Raw genomic sequence first — 18,372 nt, 5'->3', positions numbered from 1 at the left:
AACTCATGCTGATCCTTCCAAACTACAGCTACTTATCCCATTTGAGGATCCAATGTCGTTGTCAAATGTCACAAACCTCCTTGGTAAAATTGCAAGTAACAAAGCTGAAACCTCTCGATCGACCACCCTCTGACCCGTCATACAGACTTTAATTTCCACAACCGTTTCCTTGCTCATTGGACAACTTCTCGAGTGTTGAATCATCAACTACCCAGGAAAGGTTACCAACATTAGACTCGGCATTTTGTGACTTGAGAAAATGAGGAAGTAATATCATGAACCTCGAATTAGCTTAAATTCCTTTTAGTATTCAACATTCCGTACAGTGAATACTCGAGCAAAATGGTCTACATTGCTTTCAAATAAAGGCTTAAGTAAACTACCGAAGGACGTGCATTCCTCTGAAATTTCATACAAATATACATGCATGCACTCGCATACATACAAACATACATGAATGCTTACATATATTACCCACAAACGTGTAAACGAGTCAGATCTATAACTGGGAGGGCTGGAACTAATCCGGTTTTCTATTATAAAAAGTTCAAAATAACTGAGTTGAGATGGCCGAGTTGGTCTAAGGCGCCAGATTAAGGTTCTGGTCCGAAAGGGCGTGGGTTCAAATCCCACTCTCAACAAATTAAATTTCCGGCTTGTTGTGCAAAGCCCATAATATGGCTATGGACTTGAATCGGCTCGATGGAGTTTGAACCATGAACCGTTCTTCGTTTTCTTTTTTTGGTACATAATAAATAAATAGAAAAGGAATAATTAGGTGTTTATAACACCCACTCATCATCTTAAAATCCATTAGAAGGCATTACCACTAAATATTATCAATTTTTATTTTTAAATAAGTTAATATTAATTTTTTTATAAAAAAAATAAAGTTATTATTTTATTTTATAAATTCGGGTGAGAATATTATGCTTAAAATGTATCCTTGAACTGAACGTATTTCAAAAACCTTGAATTTTTTTTAAAAAATTCCATCCAAACCAACTCTGAATTTCCTTGCCAACCAACATCTGATCAATTAAAAAACACAGCTTAAATTCAAGCACAGAGAAATAATATAAAATATTTGATGGCAGTGTTTCTAAACCAAAACTAACTGCCTTCATCTGCTCAAGAAAATACAAGAGCTTCTGTTGCATTCAATATTTGATGGCAATGGCATGCACCAACACAAGGCCGCCACCAAAATCCAATAGTTACTATTAGCAATGCGATGCGAATTCAACATGCAACTCGAGCACGGTTTCGACATATGCAGAGGGTGATAGCCTAGCAGATCAACTGATTCAAGTGGTGCACTAAGATGCATTAAAGTGGCCAAATGATTGGATGATCTGCCCTTTACTTCCAAATCTCACACGTCACAACAAAACATACAAAATCCTTAAGATATATGAACTTTCCATATCAATGTAACTAAGTTAACATTTAAATATAACAGATAACAATATTAAGTAAGAAACGAGACCTCCGAGTTCCATATGCTGAACAAAGCAAGCAAGCTACCGCAGAACGGTGTCTGAGGAACACTAACACTGCACAGTAGAAGCCAGAACAGGTTCTAACAACCTAAGTGTCACGACAAACAGGAATAAACTATATCCTTTTTTTTCCCTCACTGAACCTAAAACTATAGTATTTTTCATATTTGTTTGCCATCGATGTTGACGTTCCAGATATGATTCAAGTTAAGGCTCCTCTTTAATATCTGCAAAGGAATTTAAGCAAAAAGAATATCAGATCGGATGTACACTGAAAGCATTGTAAATGAGATACCGAATAATTAAAGTAATTAAGTTTGCATGACTTACCCATTTGCATAAAGTGAATCACGGCGAGTATAACGATATGGAGGCAACCTGCTGTAGCTGTGACCAGGACGAGGTGATATGCTCCGACGCCGTGGAGATCTTCTCCGTCGTGGACTATAGCTCCGTCCATACCCATAACTTGGACTACTCCGGTGGCAACGACTGGGGCTTCGACATTGCCTACTTCCCAAGCCTCATGAGCCATAATGTGAGCGGCATTCACGAGCAAAGTGACCAGGTTCACCACACTCATAACACTTCAAATCCTCACCCCCACCACGGCCTCTGCCACCTTTCGAGTTATGAGAAAGTTCCACACGCCAACCATTCTTTCCTTCAAGGAGAAAAAGGAAAATAGTTGGCAGATTTTGGCAAAGGTCAATAAATCAAGGTAATCAGAAATGTCATTCGAATCCGAGGACCCACAAACTTAGAATTAAACTTCTGATAAACAATCAGAACAAAGTAAACCACCAAAGCAACCAGGTGCCAAAAACTAGTAAACAATAGCAACATGTTGAAATACCAAAGAAAATCATTAACCAATTAAAATGGAAAACTTTTATCAGGGCATTGGAGCTAAAAACAGCCATATTTCAAACATGTGAGAGAGATGCAACAAACAGAAGAAATAAGCTCCCAAAGAATAAAGATTCACAGTAAAATTGGAATAAGAGAAAGTACACAAACCATCCAGTTCACGAATTGTATCGATAGCATCCCTGCGATCATCGAACTCGATAAATGCATACCCTGGAGGCCTTCGAGCTACCCATACACTGAATCCATTTCATCATCAACAAATCAATCAATATACCACAAACAGAAAATTAAAAATAAATAAAAGAACAACTTTTTCAAACGGCAGAAAGCAAGACTTCATCTTGTATGATGTGGAAGAACAAATTAAATAACTTATTAAAGTTGCCAAAATCTGAAAATTTAACCTACAAATACCCATGACCCTATCAAAATTCGCTTCTTTTCTTCATTCACGAAAAGAATATTACCTGCGGAGAACGCCGAAAATTTTAAACTCGTCTTCGAGGTCCCTCTCAGTAACCCGGGGATCCAAATTCCCGATATAAACCCGAGCCATGCTCGTAAAATAACACTGCACACCTTAAATAATTATAACTAATTAATAAAAAAAACAAAGAACTCCAAAAGAAAAATGGTTCTGAATATCCAATCACGCTAGTTAAAGAGAGACCATAGAGAATTTAGGGGTTTTGTAGGAAATGGTCGAAGGAATCGAAATGATTGATAGAGAAGATGATACTGATTAACTTGAGGAAATTTCTGGGTTTTGTACGATAAAAGGAGAGTGATCAAAATTCGAAGCCAAAGATTAATCAATTTGGCACTAAAACCCTCCAACAGTAAACGACACTAAAAAAAATCTCAGCTAAAGATAAAAAAAAAAACTAATCTGTTCGGCTGTAAAACATTTTTGAAGGCCTTCGGCCACTCAGATATTGGTCTGGGACAATGCCCATTGGGTCCTTACACTAGAGGAAAAATATGTTTTTTTTTTCAATTAATAAAAGGAAATCTTATATTACAACGTAGCCCCTTTAATTGTCTCTAAAAATTATGCAAGTCCCTAATTTCAATCATAGGATAAATTAATTTTTATATAAAAAAATATCCCCTCTAAGCTTTCATGGCTAAAACCTCGTTGATATTATCTTATTCGGTTCAAGTGTTCGAGTCTCTTCCGAGTTCCGGTCACTCTTCTATCGATTTTATTTAGAGATATCTCTAGTCTTTCTTCTAGCATTGTAATGATTTAATTTCTAGCCTCGACCTCATTTTTATTAAGAAAAATTAAATAAACATTTACTTAAAAAGTTATGAATCAAATGAATTATTATTTTAAAAAGTTAAGACTTAATTTTAGTTAATTTTTTAAGTTTTAACTTATTTGATGGTATATTTTAAATTAAAACTTAGTTAATTCGTGACCCAAACTAAGTGCAATTAAATGGCCTATTTGATATATAAACCTAAAAGTAAAAATGTACATTATCCATATGGATAATTATTTTATATACTAATAGTAAAAAAAAATTCACAACTAGGATTATACGTCTGTCATGTTTCTTTGTTTTTTTTTTCAATTTTATGTTTAATATAATCCTTAAACTATATGCTTGATATAGATATAAATAATTTTTAAAAATTGTCTTATGCATATTAGATTACAGATATAAATAAAATAAAACAACTCTAAATTAAATAACAAATGATTGTATTAAAATTGTTACAAATATAAATTTTCTGTTAATTTGAATATTTTTTATTTAATTTCGTGTGGACTCGAGTCAATATAAAAAAATTTATATTTATTGCCATACGTTTTTAAAAAATAAAGATTATTAATATAATTTTAAATTGATAACCTTCATTGTCGTCTAGAATAATCCCTAAACAAATACCCATCGCTGGTTTTAAAAAAGAAATGCAGTGATTGATTTGTGTTGGGAAACCGTGTTAGAAGGATTTCCCCCCTACCAGTTTTAAGGTTTCGTCTTGATTGATTCAGGTCGCACAGCTGATTTTGACGGGTAAATCTCATAGAAGAGATTTTCTACATACACAAAGACTCAAACCTAAAATATTGCTTAAACGATATCAAACTGATTATCACTTAAATCAACATATTGTTAGAAGAATTCTCATTGTCATGATTGTGACAATGTTAAGTTCGATATGCATATTATTAATGATGTTTTTAATATAGTTATAGTCTTTACATCATGTATCTGAGATTTTAAATTTAATTTAATCTAAATTTATAATATTATCTGAAAATCATAATATAATATTGTTAATAATAAATATGATTATTGAATAATACATATGATAATTCAATTAATTCATTTTATTTCATTCACAATATTAACATTTAAATTATATACATACATTATTAAAAGATCTAATATCTTCAATCGGTAATTAATAGTAAGTAAATAATATAATGGACATTGTACCGGAATATATGACATCATCTCATCACACTACTCTTATTTTTGAATCAAACAAACAAAATAATATAATTTTTTTAATAATATATTATATAATCTTATTCACTAATAATTTTGTTGACCTAATTCTAAAATCCGCAAAAATACCTATAAATTAATTTATAAAGAATGTTTTTTAAATAAATTAATTTAATATTTAAATTCATTACGTACATGGTAAGTTGGTAAATATCCCTGGAATTAATTATAATCAACAATCATGTGTAAAAATAAATAAATAAAACCGATGCGTGCAGGAAACGAATTGGAACAGTCTTAGCTAAAATGGGCCCTATGGAATGGGTTTTTGGATAGGGACGAAATGGGGCCCGCCCCTCACATCTTTCCGCCAATCCGTGGAATGCGGCGATCAGATAATCTTGGGCCCCACACGTCGTTTGAAATTTTTAGGATTAGGCCGAACCCCACGGCCCCACATATACCCCTTTATCTTTTCATCCTCACGTGTTAGCACGTGTCAGGTGGGGCCTAACAAGTATAAACCCACGATCTCCCAATATTGAGACAACGTGGACAGATGACATGGCCCTCGCCGGCCTCCGATGTTTATGTCGTTGCAGGGAAACGGGCTTTTAATAGATCCATCTTTGATTATATAAATCCAACAGTTTGATTTCATTAATTTGAAATGAGTTAATTTAATTTGATTAAAAAATATTTAATAATATGAATCATGCACGAATCAAACAAATTCAATGATAAAGAGATTATTGTTATGCCTTGAGGTCTTAGGTTCGAGTACACAAAATATTAGGATATGAGCATTAAATGTCAAATAGTTGAAAATTATCTTTGGACATATATTATCTTGTAATTACCTCATATTAATCAAAATAATAATAATATAAACCGACTTAACATTTTTTATTAATCTGGGTAAGGTAGTATATGTTCAAATATAATTCTCAACCTTTTGACATTAAACACTCATACCCTGGTATTTCTAGTGCTCGAACCGGAACCTCAATGAATAACAATAATTTCTTTACCACCGAGGTCATTTGGTCTGCCAACGAGTGTTGGAACAAGTGGATTAGATTCAAGAATTTGAGCTTGTAAAGTCAAGTTCGAATCCTACCACTATCACTCTTAGTGGACAATCTATAAATTCTTATATAAATCTCAATTGGATCTTAAGTATACTCTAACCTGGAATAGAGAAATCACCCTCACCTAAGTTTTTTATGTACCAAAAAAATGAATTTGGTCTAATTCTAAAATTGACTCAAAGTAAACTTAATTTAAGAGTGTATTTATTTGAGTCTATAATGATTTATTTTTAAATTTTTGGTGTCCTTATTTTCAAAGGAATTAAATTGTAATTTTCTTATTATGTAATATATTTTAGAGAAATTTGTAGGATTTTAGATTAGGTAATCTAGGTTTGTGAAGCCAATGATATTTTTTTAATAAAACATACATTAATTTCACATTTAAGAGATAAAAAAAGTGAATTGTAAATTTTGAGATCTTACCGTCATTATTGATAACATTCAGTTGTGACCAGTCATAGAAACTAACAATGACCGACAATGGTAAAGAGCAACACTCAGTTGTGGAAACTTTGACGGAATTTATAGGTTAAATTAATATTAATATTTAAATATACATGCAAACATCGTGATATAATCCAAGAGTTCTAAATATAATAATCATCATTGATTATTCTTTTAACTACTAATTCGTTTGATTTGTATTCTTTTAAATAATTTATATTGTCCATTTAATAGGGATGATTTAAGTAATAAGAAATTTAATATCATCTAAATATATCTTGAATTCGAATTCATATATTTACATAAAATCTTTATTAAAAAATTCACCTACTAATTAAAAGTACAATTCAGATCATTTGAATTTATCCGGACGAAATCTCGACAATAGGAAGAAAAAAAGAAGGTTATTTACGTAAAGCCACAGGAACTTTAATTCAAAAAAGGGAGAAAACCATGGTTAAAAAAGTAACCCAGCTGAGGTAAAGACGGCGACTTTCGAAATTATCCTATTCGTAAATTCATTATATAATAATTAAGAATAATTATACAAAAAAATTATAAACAAACTGTTTATATTTTTCTCCGATTTTATTTTCACACTTTGAATTCATTCATTAATTCCGGTCTTCCATTTTCTTCTTCGATCTTCTTTCTTCATACGTTCCTTCTCTCTTTCTACTTTATCTCCTCTCAACTTTAACGAACTTTTCCCCCATTTCCTTTCAAGCAGGAAAACCGCCTCTCGTCGGCCGTAGGTTCTCTTTTCAAACCGCCGTGACGTGCAAGTAAGTATCTCCTTCCGGAATTCTGGTCGGTTGCACCGTCGTTTTGTTTACGCTTTCCTTTTGTTATTTGATCTATTGTTTACTTGACTCACTGTCTTTTTCTTCGGCTTTTGTTTACATCTTGCTTGGTTGCTTAGAAAAAGCGGGAAAAATAAACCAAATTGATGTTTTCCCCCCTTTTTTTATTTGTACTCCATTCTTTCTTTATTTTTATTTATTTGTGTTATGTTAAACGTTGGAATCGGATTTCGTTGATTAGTTTAATCTTTATAATTTTAATTAATAACAAGATAAAATGAAGATCGGCCAGTTGTTATAATTTTTTTCTGCTGAGATTCTTGGCGTGTAATTTTTTCCATGAACTTTGTTCTTACTTTTTCTCCGGATATATTAATATTTTTGGTGCGTGTTGTGATACCTATTAGCGCAGTTTCTTCATTCTTTTCTTAAATATATATTTTTTGCGGCAAAATTACCTGCGATCAAAATAAGGTTCCGGATCTCGTTTTTGCTAAGAATAGGAAAGACTACAAATTAAGTATTTTCAAGGCTTCTTTGTACTAATTGTAACATTATTTTTATTTTGCTTTTGTTATCACATTAGTTGATTGTTTCTAAATAAAAATGCTAAAGAATGACCCGTTAGAGGATTTTTACAAAAATACTGCGAAAAGTCAAAACTATTGAGAAAAAAATACTCTTATTTGAGGTGCTATACAGTTGATAGAAATCATGGTGTTTAATCCTCTGTATTGCTTCCTTGATTAATGTGAATGAGCTCAACCAATTAATATCTTTTTGTCTGCAGATCTGTGAACATTTTAATTGAAACAGTTTATTGTAGTGTGGGTTTTGTTTGTATGCTTTCGTCAAATAGAACCTTTAATGCCATCAAGATCGTGTGCAAATTTTTTACACTTGGTTTCTGGGGATCTACTTGATATTCCTCAAACTCCAAGAGCTCTTCCTCGCGTAATGACTGTTCCTGGGATAATCTCTGACATGGGTTCCTGTAGCAGTAATGATGAGGATTCAGATGTTACTTCATCTGGTTGTAGAGAACGCAAAATTATAGTGGCAAACATGTTACCTTTGCTTGCTAAAAGAGATGGAGAGACTTCTAAATGGCGATTCAGTTGGGATGAGGATGCTCTTTTACTACATCTAAATGATGCTCTTTTTCTCCAGAAACAGAGGTTATATACATAGGATCTCTCAAGGTCGATATAGATGTGAATGAACAGGAAGAAGTTGCCCAAAAACTGTTGGAAGATTTTAATTGTGTTCCTACATTTCTACCTCATGATTTGCAGAAGAAGTTTTATCTTGGATTCCGTAAACAGCATTTGTGGCCTATTTTCAACTACATGCTGCCCATGTGTCCTGACCATGGTGATAGGTTTGATCGTATTCTATGACAGGCATATGTTTCTGCTAATAAAATATTTGCTGTCAAGGTTATGGAAGTCATCAATCCAGATGATGATTATGTTTGGATTCATGATTATCACCTGATGGTTCTTCCCACATTTATGAGGAAACACTTCCATAGGATCAAGCTTGAATTATTCCTCCACAGCCCTTTCCCCTCATCAGAAATATATCAAACATTGCCTGTTCGAGACGAGATTTTGAGGGGACTGCTGAATTGTGATCTAATTGGTTTTCATACGTTTGATTATGCACGACATTTCTTGTCCTGCTGCAGTAGAATGCTGGGCCTTGATTATGAATCTAAAAGAGGACATATTGGACTTGATTACTTTGGTAGCGCAAGTTTTATCAAAATTCTTCCTGTTGTTGAAAGTCAAATTCTGTGGCAGTTAAATTTGTCAAATTAAGATGCATTCGGTGGTTTTCGGTGCTCACCGAAAGTTGAAAAAATATATATAATTTTACCGAAATTGTTGAAAAAGTTGGTAAAATTGCATAGTTAGTCCATATACGTTAGGGTATTTATAAATTTAGTCTTTAAGCTTAAACTATAAATACTCTAACCCATTTAGTTTTAAAATCATACAAAATCATTCTAGTTTTCTCTCAATACTAGAGAATTTAGAGAGTTTGTTTTAGAGTTGTTTTCTCCTTTTTATCAAGAGATAATTGTTATTGTTTTTTACTTGTTAGATCGAGAGAAGTTGTAATTCTTATTTAGGGGTTTTCACGTAAAATTTGTGTATTTTTTATTTTCATTTTTATTTTCTCAAATTATCAGTTGCGATTTTGTTCTATCCGATAACTGTAGTCCGCAACAATTGGTATCAATAGCCAGATTTGAGTGTGTAATATCTATTTATTGTCTCTGTGGTTGACATCAAAAAGTGGATTCTCCAATATAAGAAAGTAAGAAGATATTACTAATTCTTTGAAGGTTCTAGAGAACTATTCACGAAAGTGAAATAGTGAGAGTTATCTGTAATAGAAGCTATGGTAACAAAATTTGATATTGAAAAGTTCAATTTGAGAAATTTCTCATTGTAGAAATTGAAGATGAAGGCCATCCCGAGAAAAGATGGTTGTCTAGTAGCTATCAGTGAAAGGCCAGTAGATGTCACAGATGACAACAAATAGATCGAAATAGACGGGAATGTTATGACAAACTTTCATCTAGCATTAGCAGATGAAATATTGTCAAACATTGAAGAGAAGAAGACACCTAAAGAGATATGAGATCATCTCACCAAATTGTATAAGGCCACATTGTTGCACAATAAAATTTTCTTTAAGAGAAAATTGTACACTCTCCGTATGTCAGAATCTACTTCAATGACGGAACACTTAAATACATTAAACACTTTATTTTCTCAGTTTACATCCTTAAGATGTACAATAAGAGAACAAGCACGTGTTGAACTTTTACTTCAAAGTCTACCTGATTCGTATGATCAACTCATCATCAACTTGACAAACAATAATGTTACCAGTCTAGTCTTTGATGATGTTGCAACTGCTGTTCTACAAGAAGAAAATCGGCGCAAGAACAAGGAAGACAGACAAGTAAATATGCAACAAGTAGAAGAGTTGACAGTGATGAGAAGGAGATCAACAGAACGTAGCCAAAGCAATGGTCACAAACATGGTATATCGAAGTCGAGAATCAAAAAGAATTTAAAGTGTTATAACTGTGGAAAAGAATTGTAGGATCGAGTCATTCATTTATGAACAACTTCCCAATGGGTCACCCATCCCTGGATTTCCCTGGTCCAAGCACGCTTAACTACAGAGTTCTGAAGCTAATGGTTACCATTCCTTCTTAAAATCAATTGTTAATAAGTATGTGGACCATTTTAACCTCATATCTTTTTAGTGGGTGATCAGTGGGTTCCCCCAAGCCAAGGTGGATTATTGTGGGGCAACCCCACAGTTCACCACGGCATTGCAGAGTCCCGCATCTATAGCGTGCTGCGGGCGGGCCTAGGGGCTTCGCAAGGCACACGTGGGCCTCGGTAGATTAGACAGTCACATACCGATATCGCGCCCATACACGATAGAATCTCTAAGGGTGGTCGCTTGACCCCATAACCCAACAATCACCCCTCAGCAACACCTGGGGGATTTGAACATGCAACCTGCTCTGATACCAATTGTAGGATCGAGTCATTCATTTCTGAACTTCCCAGTGGATCACCCATCCCTGGATTTCCCTGGTCCAAGCATGCTTAACTACATAGTTCTGAAGCGAATGGTCACAATTCTTTCTTAAAACCAATTGGTAATAAGTAGGTGGATCATTTTAACCTTATATCTATGTAGTGGGTGATCACTGGGTTCTCCCAAGCCAATGTGGATTCTTGTAGGGCACCCCCCATAGTTCACCACGACATTGCAGAGCCCCGCATCTATAGCGTGCTGCGGGCGGGCCTAGGGGCTTCGAAAGGCACACGTGGGTCTCGGCATATTGGACAGTCATGTACCGATATCGCGCTCATACACGATAGAATCCCTAAAGGTGATCGCTGGATCCCATAACCCAACAAGAATGATCACTTGAAAAAGGGTTGTTGGAGTCTAGGTAAAAACTCCAATGCACAAGACAATACCGCAAATACTTCAGATGATGGAGATACTCTATGTTGTGAGCAGTTAACAATCATGGAAAATAAAAAACGATTTGCAGATATATGACTCATTCATTCAAGAGCAACATATCACATGATCTCAAGAAAAGAATGGTTCCATCATTATTAACATGTCTATAGAGGATCTGTGTATAATTGTAATGATCATGTCTTAGAGATCATTGGCGTGGGAACCATCAAATTGAAGATTTATAATGAAATAATTAAAGTTCGAGATGTGCGGCACGTGAAAGGTCTGAAGAAAAATTTATTATCCTACAAATTGTTGGATAATAATGCAAGCAAGATTGAAACACGGAAAGAAATCATGAAAGTGTTCCGCGGAGCGCTTGTGGTGATGAAAGATGAAAAGTTAGCAAAAAATTTGTACATAATAAAGGGAGAGACTTTGCTAGAATTAGAAGTCTCTATTACCTTATGTAGTTCAGATTCTGCAATGCTATGACATCAGAAACTTGAACACATGTCAGAACAAGGAATGAAAGTCTTTTTAGAGCAAAAACTAATTCCAGACTTAAAAAAGGTATCACTTACTTTGTGTGAGCATTGCATAACAAGTAAGAGCACCTGTTAAAATTCAACACGTCAAATTCTAGGTGAAAAAGTGTTCTAGAATTGTTTCATTCTGACGTATGGCAAGCACCAATTACATCTCTAGACGGAGTAAAATACATTGTCTAATTTTTTGATTACTATTCCAGGAGATGTTGGGTGTATCCTATTAAGAAAAAGTCAGATGTGTTTTCAACTTTCAAAAAATTCAAAGCGCGGGTGGAACTTGATTATGGAAATATAATCAAGTGTTTCAGAACAGATAATTGAGGAAAATACACAAGTGAAGAATTTGATGACTTTTGCAGGAAAGAATGCATAAAAAGACAGTTCACAGTGGCGAACACTCCTCAACAAAATGGAGTGGCAGAGCGGATGCGCAAAATCTTGTTAGAAAGAACAAAAGCAATGTTGAGAGCTGCAGGTCTAGAAAATTCATTTTGGGCAGAAGTAGTCAATACCGCCTGTTATTTGGTGAATCGAGCTCCATCAACTGCAATAGAGATGTGGACTGGTAAACCAGTTGATTATTCAAACCTCCATGTATTTGGAAGTATTGTGTTCGTGATGTACAACTCAAGAAATTTTAAAGTTGGAATCAAAATCCAGGAAATGCAAATTCTTGGGGTATCGCTTATGGGATCCCACTGCCCGTAAAGTGATTATCAGCAGGGATGCTATATTTGTAGAAGATAAACTACAAAGAAAAGAATACGATGATAGCGCTGAAAAGTCAGATACTACACAAATACATGTGGAAAATGAGTTTGAACAAAGATATTCTTCTGAAGCAAAACCAGCACATTTCTGAAGTTCCAACAACTCGTCAATCAGATCGTGTGAGAAGACGTCCCAATTGGCATTCATATTATGTTATAGAAGGTAATATTGCATACTGCCTTTTAACAAAGGACGGTGAGCCATCAACATTCCAAGAGGCAATAAATAGCTCAAATGCTTCTCTATGGATGATGGCGATACAAGAAGAAATCGAAGCCTTTCATAAAAATAATACATGAGACCTTGTGCCATTACCACAAGGAAGGAAGCCAAGTGGCAACGAATGAGTCTTCAAAATCAAGCAAAATGGTGACGATCAAGTTGAGAGGTATCGTGCAAGACTGATAGTCAAAGTATATGCTCAAAAAGAAGGTATTGATTTCAATGAAATTTTTTCCCTTGTGGTTTGACTAACAACAGTTCGAGTAGTTTTGACAATATGTGTTATATTGAATTTATATTTAGAGCAGCTAGATGTTAAAACAACTTTTCTTCATGGAAATCTTGAAGAATAAATTTACATGCTCCAGCCTAAAGGTTTTGAAGAAAAAGAAAAGAAGAATTGGGTTTGCAGGTTGAACAAATCTTTGTACAATCTAAAACATGTGCTGATGTGTTGGTATAAGAGATTTGATTCCTTCATTATGTGCCTTAGATACAACAAACTTAATGCAGACCCTTGTGCTTATTTCAAGAGGTTTGGTGATTACGATTTTGTTATATTGTTATTGTATGTGGATGACATGTTGGTTGCAGGATCCAACAAAGATCATATTGAAGAATTGAAGGCACAACTAGTTAGGGAATTTGTAATGACAGACTTGGGATAAGCAAACAAGATTCTAGGGATGTAAATTCACCGAGACATAAGTAATAAGAAGATTTGATTTTCACAAAAGAATTACTTGAAGAAGATCTTGTCAAGATTCAACATGTAAGATTGTAAGCTAATTTCTACCCGTCTTTTTATTAACTTCAAATTATCCTCCAGTATGAGTCCTAGCAGTGAAGAAGAGAGTATGAAGATGTCTCGAGTACTGTATGCAACGACAGTGAGAAGTTTAATGTTTGCTATGATATGTACAAGATCAGATATTGCACAAGCAGTGAGAGTGGTTAGTCGGTATATGACGAATCTAGACAAAGAGCATTGGAATACAGTAGAGAGGATCCTGACTATGTTGCATTATGTTACGGAGGATTAAACTTACTTATCAATGGGTATGTAGATTCTGACTATGCAGGAGATTTGAATAAAAACAAATTTACTACAGAATATGTGTTCAAAGTTGCTAGTGGAACTGTAAATTGGTTTCAAAATTGCAGTCAGTTGTGGCTATGTTCACAACAGAGACATAATATGTAGCAGCTACACAAGTCAGTAAAGAAACAATTTGGTTGAATATGCTATTGGAGGAGCTTGGGCACAATCAAGAGTATGTCTCTATGTTTTGTGACAGTCAAAGCGCCATGCATTTAGCAAAGAATCCAACATTTCATTTAAGGACAAAGCATATACGAGTTCAGTATCATTTTATTCGTGAAAAGGTGGAAGAAAAGATGGTAGATATGCAGAATATCAATACCAAAGACAACATAGCTAATTTCATGACGAATGCGATCAATACCAATAAATTTATTTAGTGTCGATCCTCTTGTGGCCTGACAGAAACATAAGCAACATGAGGGTATAAGGTAGAAATAATTGTGTGAAGATATTATTGTTCCAATCAAATCTCCAAGTGGGAGATCGGATAGAGCAAAATCGCAACTGATAATTTGAAAAAATAAAAATGAAGATAAAGAAGACACAAATTTTACATGAAAAACCCCTAAATAATATAGGGTAAAAACCACGGGCAACGGTAGAAGAATTTCACTATGAGAAAATAGGAATTACAACTTCTCTCAATCTAACAAGGAGAAAACAATAACAATTCTCTCTTGATAAAAATGAGAAAACAACTCTCAAGTAAATTCTCTAAATTCTTTAGTATTGGGAGAAAGCTAGAATGATTTGGGATATTTTAAAGCTAAACGGGTTATGGTATTTATAGTTGAAGCTTAAACAATAATCTTGTAAATACCCTAAAGTACATGGTCTAACTGTGTAATTTTACCATCCACTTTTTCAACAATTTCGGTGGAATTATATATATTTTTTAAACTCTCAATGTGCACCGAAAGCCACCGAATGCAGCTTAATTTGACAAATTTAGCTGCCACCGAATTTGACTTTCAACACCTATAGGAGTTCATATTGGTAGACTTGAATCAGTGTTGAATCTCTCCTCCACTGCTGCCAAGGTCAAAGAGATTCAGAAATAGTTTGAAGGGAAAAAGTTGATTCTTGGCGTAGATGACATGGATATTTTCAAAGGCATCAGTCTTAAACTACTGGCTATTGAACAGCTGTTACAGCAGCATCCAGACATGCAGGGTAAAATAGTACTGGTTCAGTTTGTGAATCCTGCAAGGGGCTTTGGAAAGGATGTCCAGGAAGCTAAGAAGGAGACTCATATGACTACTAAAAAGATCAATGATGTTTATGGTTCACTCAAATATCAGCCAGTGATTTTGATTGACCGTCCTGTTCCCGTTACGAGAAATATGCCTATTATGTGCTAGCAGAATGTTGCATAGTAAATGTAGTGAGGGATGGAATGAATCTGGTTTCTTACAAGTATATTGTTTGTCGGCAGGGAACTCCTAGTATAGATGAGGCACTGGGTGTACAGCCAGAATCACGAACAAGCATGCTTGTTGTTTCTGAATTCATTGGTTGCTCACCTTCTTTAAGTGGAGCGATAAGGGTAAATCCTTGGGATATTGATGCCGTGGCCGAGGCTTTAAATACAACTATTACCATGCCTGAGTCGGAGAAACAATTGCGACATGACAAACACTACCGTTATGTCAGTACTCATGATGTGGCATATTGGGCTCGCAGCTTTACCATGGACTTGGATAGAGAATGCCAAGATCATTTTAGTAAACGTTTATGGGGCATCGGTTTTGGCCTTAGCTTCAGAGTCGTGTCTTTTTCTCTTAGTTTTAGGAGGCTTTCTATTGATCACATTGTTTCGGCATATAAATGAACAAATAGAAGAGCAATATTTCTAGACTACGATGGCATTGTTGTTCCTGAAGCTTCCATTATTAAATCTACTAGCCCTGATATTATCTCTATCATCAAGACCCTTTGTGATGATCCTAAGAACACTGTGTTTATTGTTAGTGGGAGGTAGGGGTGTAAACGAGCCGAGTCGAGCTCGAGTATTGCTGAGCTCGACTCGACTCGACTCGAAAACTCTGAAATGAAGCTAGACTCGAAAACTCGCGAGCGTAAAATTTTTAAGCTCGACTCGAACTCGAAATCCTGAATTGAAGCTCGTGAGCAGCTCGAAAAGGTTCGAAATGAAAAAAAAATCTTAAACTTAACTAGATTGAAGCCTCAAACACAAACTCGAACCTGAATCTTAAATGCATAAAAGTCTTACTGTATTTTTTTTAAAAATTCAACACATAAATGTTAATATTATTAATAATTTATTTAAAAAATAAAATATTAATATATTGTATTTTCGAGCTGCTCATGAGCTTTTCGAGTCGAGTATCAAGCAGTTCGTTTTGGCTCGTTAAGAATTTGAGTCGAGTTCGAGTCGATCCGAGTATTTATCGAGCCTTTACCGAGTCGATCTCTAGTAGCTCGTAATCTGTCTCGTCTCATTTACACCCCTAGTAGGAGGGGGAGAACTTCACTTAGTGAGTGGCTTGCTCCGTGCGAGAAGTTGGGAATAGCTGCTGAGCACGGGTACTTCATAAGGTATAGTTACTATAATTTTTAAATATATGGCCAGTAACGAGTCTAAAATCTAAATGACAAATAAATTTGGGTCATTTTCTGTTTTCTTCCTGCAGATAGAGTAGGGACTCTGAATGGGAAACCAGCCCTGTTGGTGCTGACCTTGAATGGAAAAAGATTGTGGAACCTGTCATGAGCCTGTATATAGATGCAACAGACGGCTCCATCATAGAGCCGAAGGAGAGTGCTTTGGTGTGGCACCATCAAGATGCGGACCCTGATTTCGGATCATGCCAGGCCAAGGAATTGCTAGATCATCTGGAAAGTGTTCTTGCAAACGAACCGGCAGTTGTTAATAGAGGCCAGCACATTGTTGAAGTTAAACCACAGGTCTGATAAAATTGATTCTCCCCTAGATGCTACCTGCCTCTCATGTAATAAAAAATATTGTTGAAACAAGCTTCCTAATCAATTTTTTTTATCCCGGGGGTAAGCAAAGGGCTGGTTGCGGAGAAGGTTCTGTCGAGAATGGTCAATGGTGGGGAGCCACCTGATTTCGTGATGTGTGTTGGCGATGATAAATCCGACGAAGATATGTTTCAGAGCAGATTAACTTCAGTTTCTAATCCATCCTTGCTTGTGGCTCCAGAAATCTTTGCATGCACCGTTGGCCGAAAGCCTAGCAAAGCTAAGTATTACCTTGATGACACTGCTGACGTTTTGAAGTTACTTAAAGGCCTTGTAACCGCTACAATTTCGAAGCCTAGGTGACTGCCTCGAATTCAGGTTTCTTTCGAGAGTAATGCATGACATAAGTCGGGATGACCGACTTAACTTTACCAGTTCACATTTGAGTGTGCGATTTGCTTCGAGAGATTCTTCCTTTGAATGAGCGGAACTTCGATTTTAACTTATCTGAAGCATCGTCGGTGAAACCCAATAGTCCAACGATGATAGTTGAAGATTGTTGTCGTGGGCGGGAGCCGAAAGTTGAAGATTAAATGCTCGCCATAATTATTATTGCAAATGGTGATAGTAAAATTATACATTTTTTTTCTGGCGCTAGCAATGAGTTCCTAGTTCTCAGTTGTTTATAATGGCATTTACTGATTAGAGGCGCCGTTAAGTTGTATAGATACATTGCATTCCAGTACAAAATTGCTTGCCAATTTGATTAAAGCCCAAAATCGAAAGATCGACCCATGTGCCGAAACCCAATAGTCCAACCCTTTTTACTTAAATAATTTCATATATAACTTGCCAAATACATCATAAGAAATTTATGTACAAAAGTTGTCAGTGAAAAAGAATACAGACTTTGATTTTTTTCCCTTCAGATTCATTTTGTGTTTAATTTTTTTTTAGTCCATTGAGCATACATATGCCTTAAAGATCTTTAAAGATGCGTTATTTGAATATGAATCTTTTTAAAAAAATAATATTTAATTATTTTGAAGCTTTCATCAATCGTCTTCACTCTCAAGTGAACACTAGGGTTTGGGGAAAAAAAGGGAAAATGAATATAGGTGCGAGGTGCCTCACGGGTTAACATATTGGATTTAATCTCCAAATAAAATTGGGTTAATTATGGAGTTTGTCATCAGAATATCAGATTAATTAATATTTTTAAGATACTTACAAATTGGTCACCAAAATTGATTTAAGAATATTGGGTTAAACATAAATGAATGAACATGAACAAACATAACCGAACGAACATAACCGAACGTTCACGAACGTAAATGAACGAACGAGACCTATGTTCATGTTCGTTCATTTAATTAAACGAACACAAAATCTTGTTCATGTTCGTTCATTTAATAAATAAACGCACATAAAGGATTTTCCCGCCGCACGGTTCATGAACGGTTCACTGAACGTTCAGTTCATTTTCAGGCCTAATGAATCCTTTTTCTTCCGGTACTCATCTAAGGAAAGCATAATCCCGTACTGTTTCCCATTTCTTCTTTTACTTCTTCCTTTTGCTTTTAAT

At 35.0% G+C, this 18,372-nt stretch overlaps 1 non-coding gene and 2 pseudogenes across 1 annotated transcript; 2 read left to right on the top strand and 1 right to left on the bottom strand.

Annotated features, from left to right (window-relative positions):
- Window positions 1–560: 560 nt before the first annotated feature.
- TRNAL-AAG lies at window positions 561–641 on the top strand. Its single transcript has one exon. It is a non-coding gene; the product is annotated as a tRNA-Leu (tRNA).
- Window positions 642–1,828: 1,187 nt separating this feature from the next.
- On the bottom strand, window positions 1,829–3,241 carry LOC120215256 (annotated as a pseudogene).
- Window positions 3,242–6,971: 3,730 nt separating this feature from the next.
- LOC120215257 lies at window positions 6,972–17,555 on the top strand (annotated as a pseudogene).
- Window positions 17,556–18,372: the final 817 nt, after the last annotated feature.

The sequence above is a fragment of the Hibiscus syriacus genome, unplaced genomic scaffold, assembly GCF_006381635.1.
Source record: "Hibiscus syriacus cultivar Baekdansim isolate YM2019G1 unplaced genomic scaffold, ASM638163v2 tig00110114_pilon, whole genome shotgun sequence".
Classification (NCBI taxonomy): domain Eukaryota; kingdom Viridiplantae; phylum Streptophyta; class Magnoliopsida; order Malvales; family Malvaceae; genus Hibiscus; species Hibiscus syriacus.
This window is presented reverse-complemented; position numbering and strand designations above follow the sequence as displayed.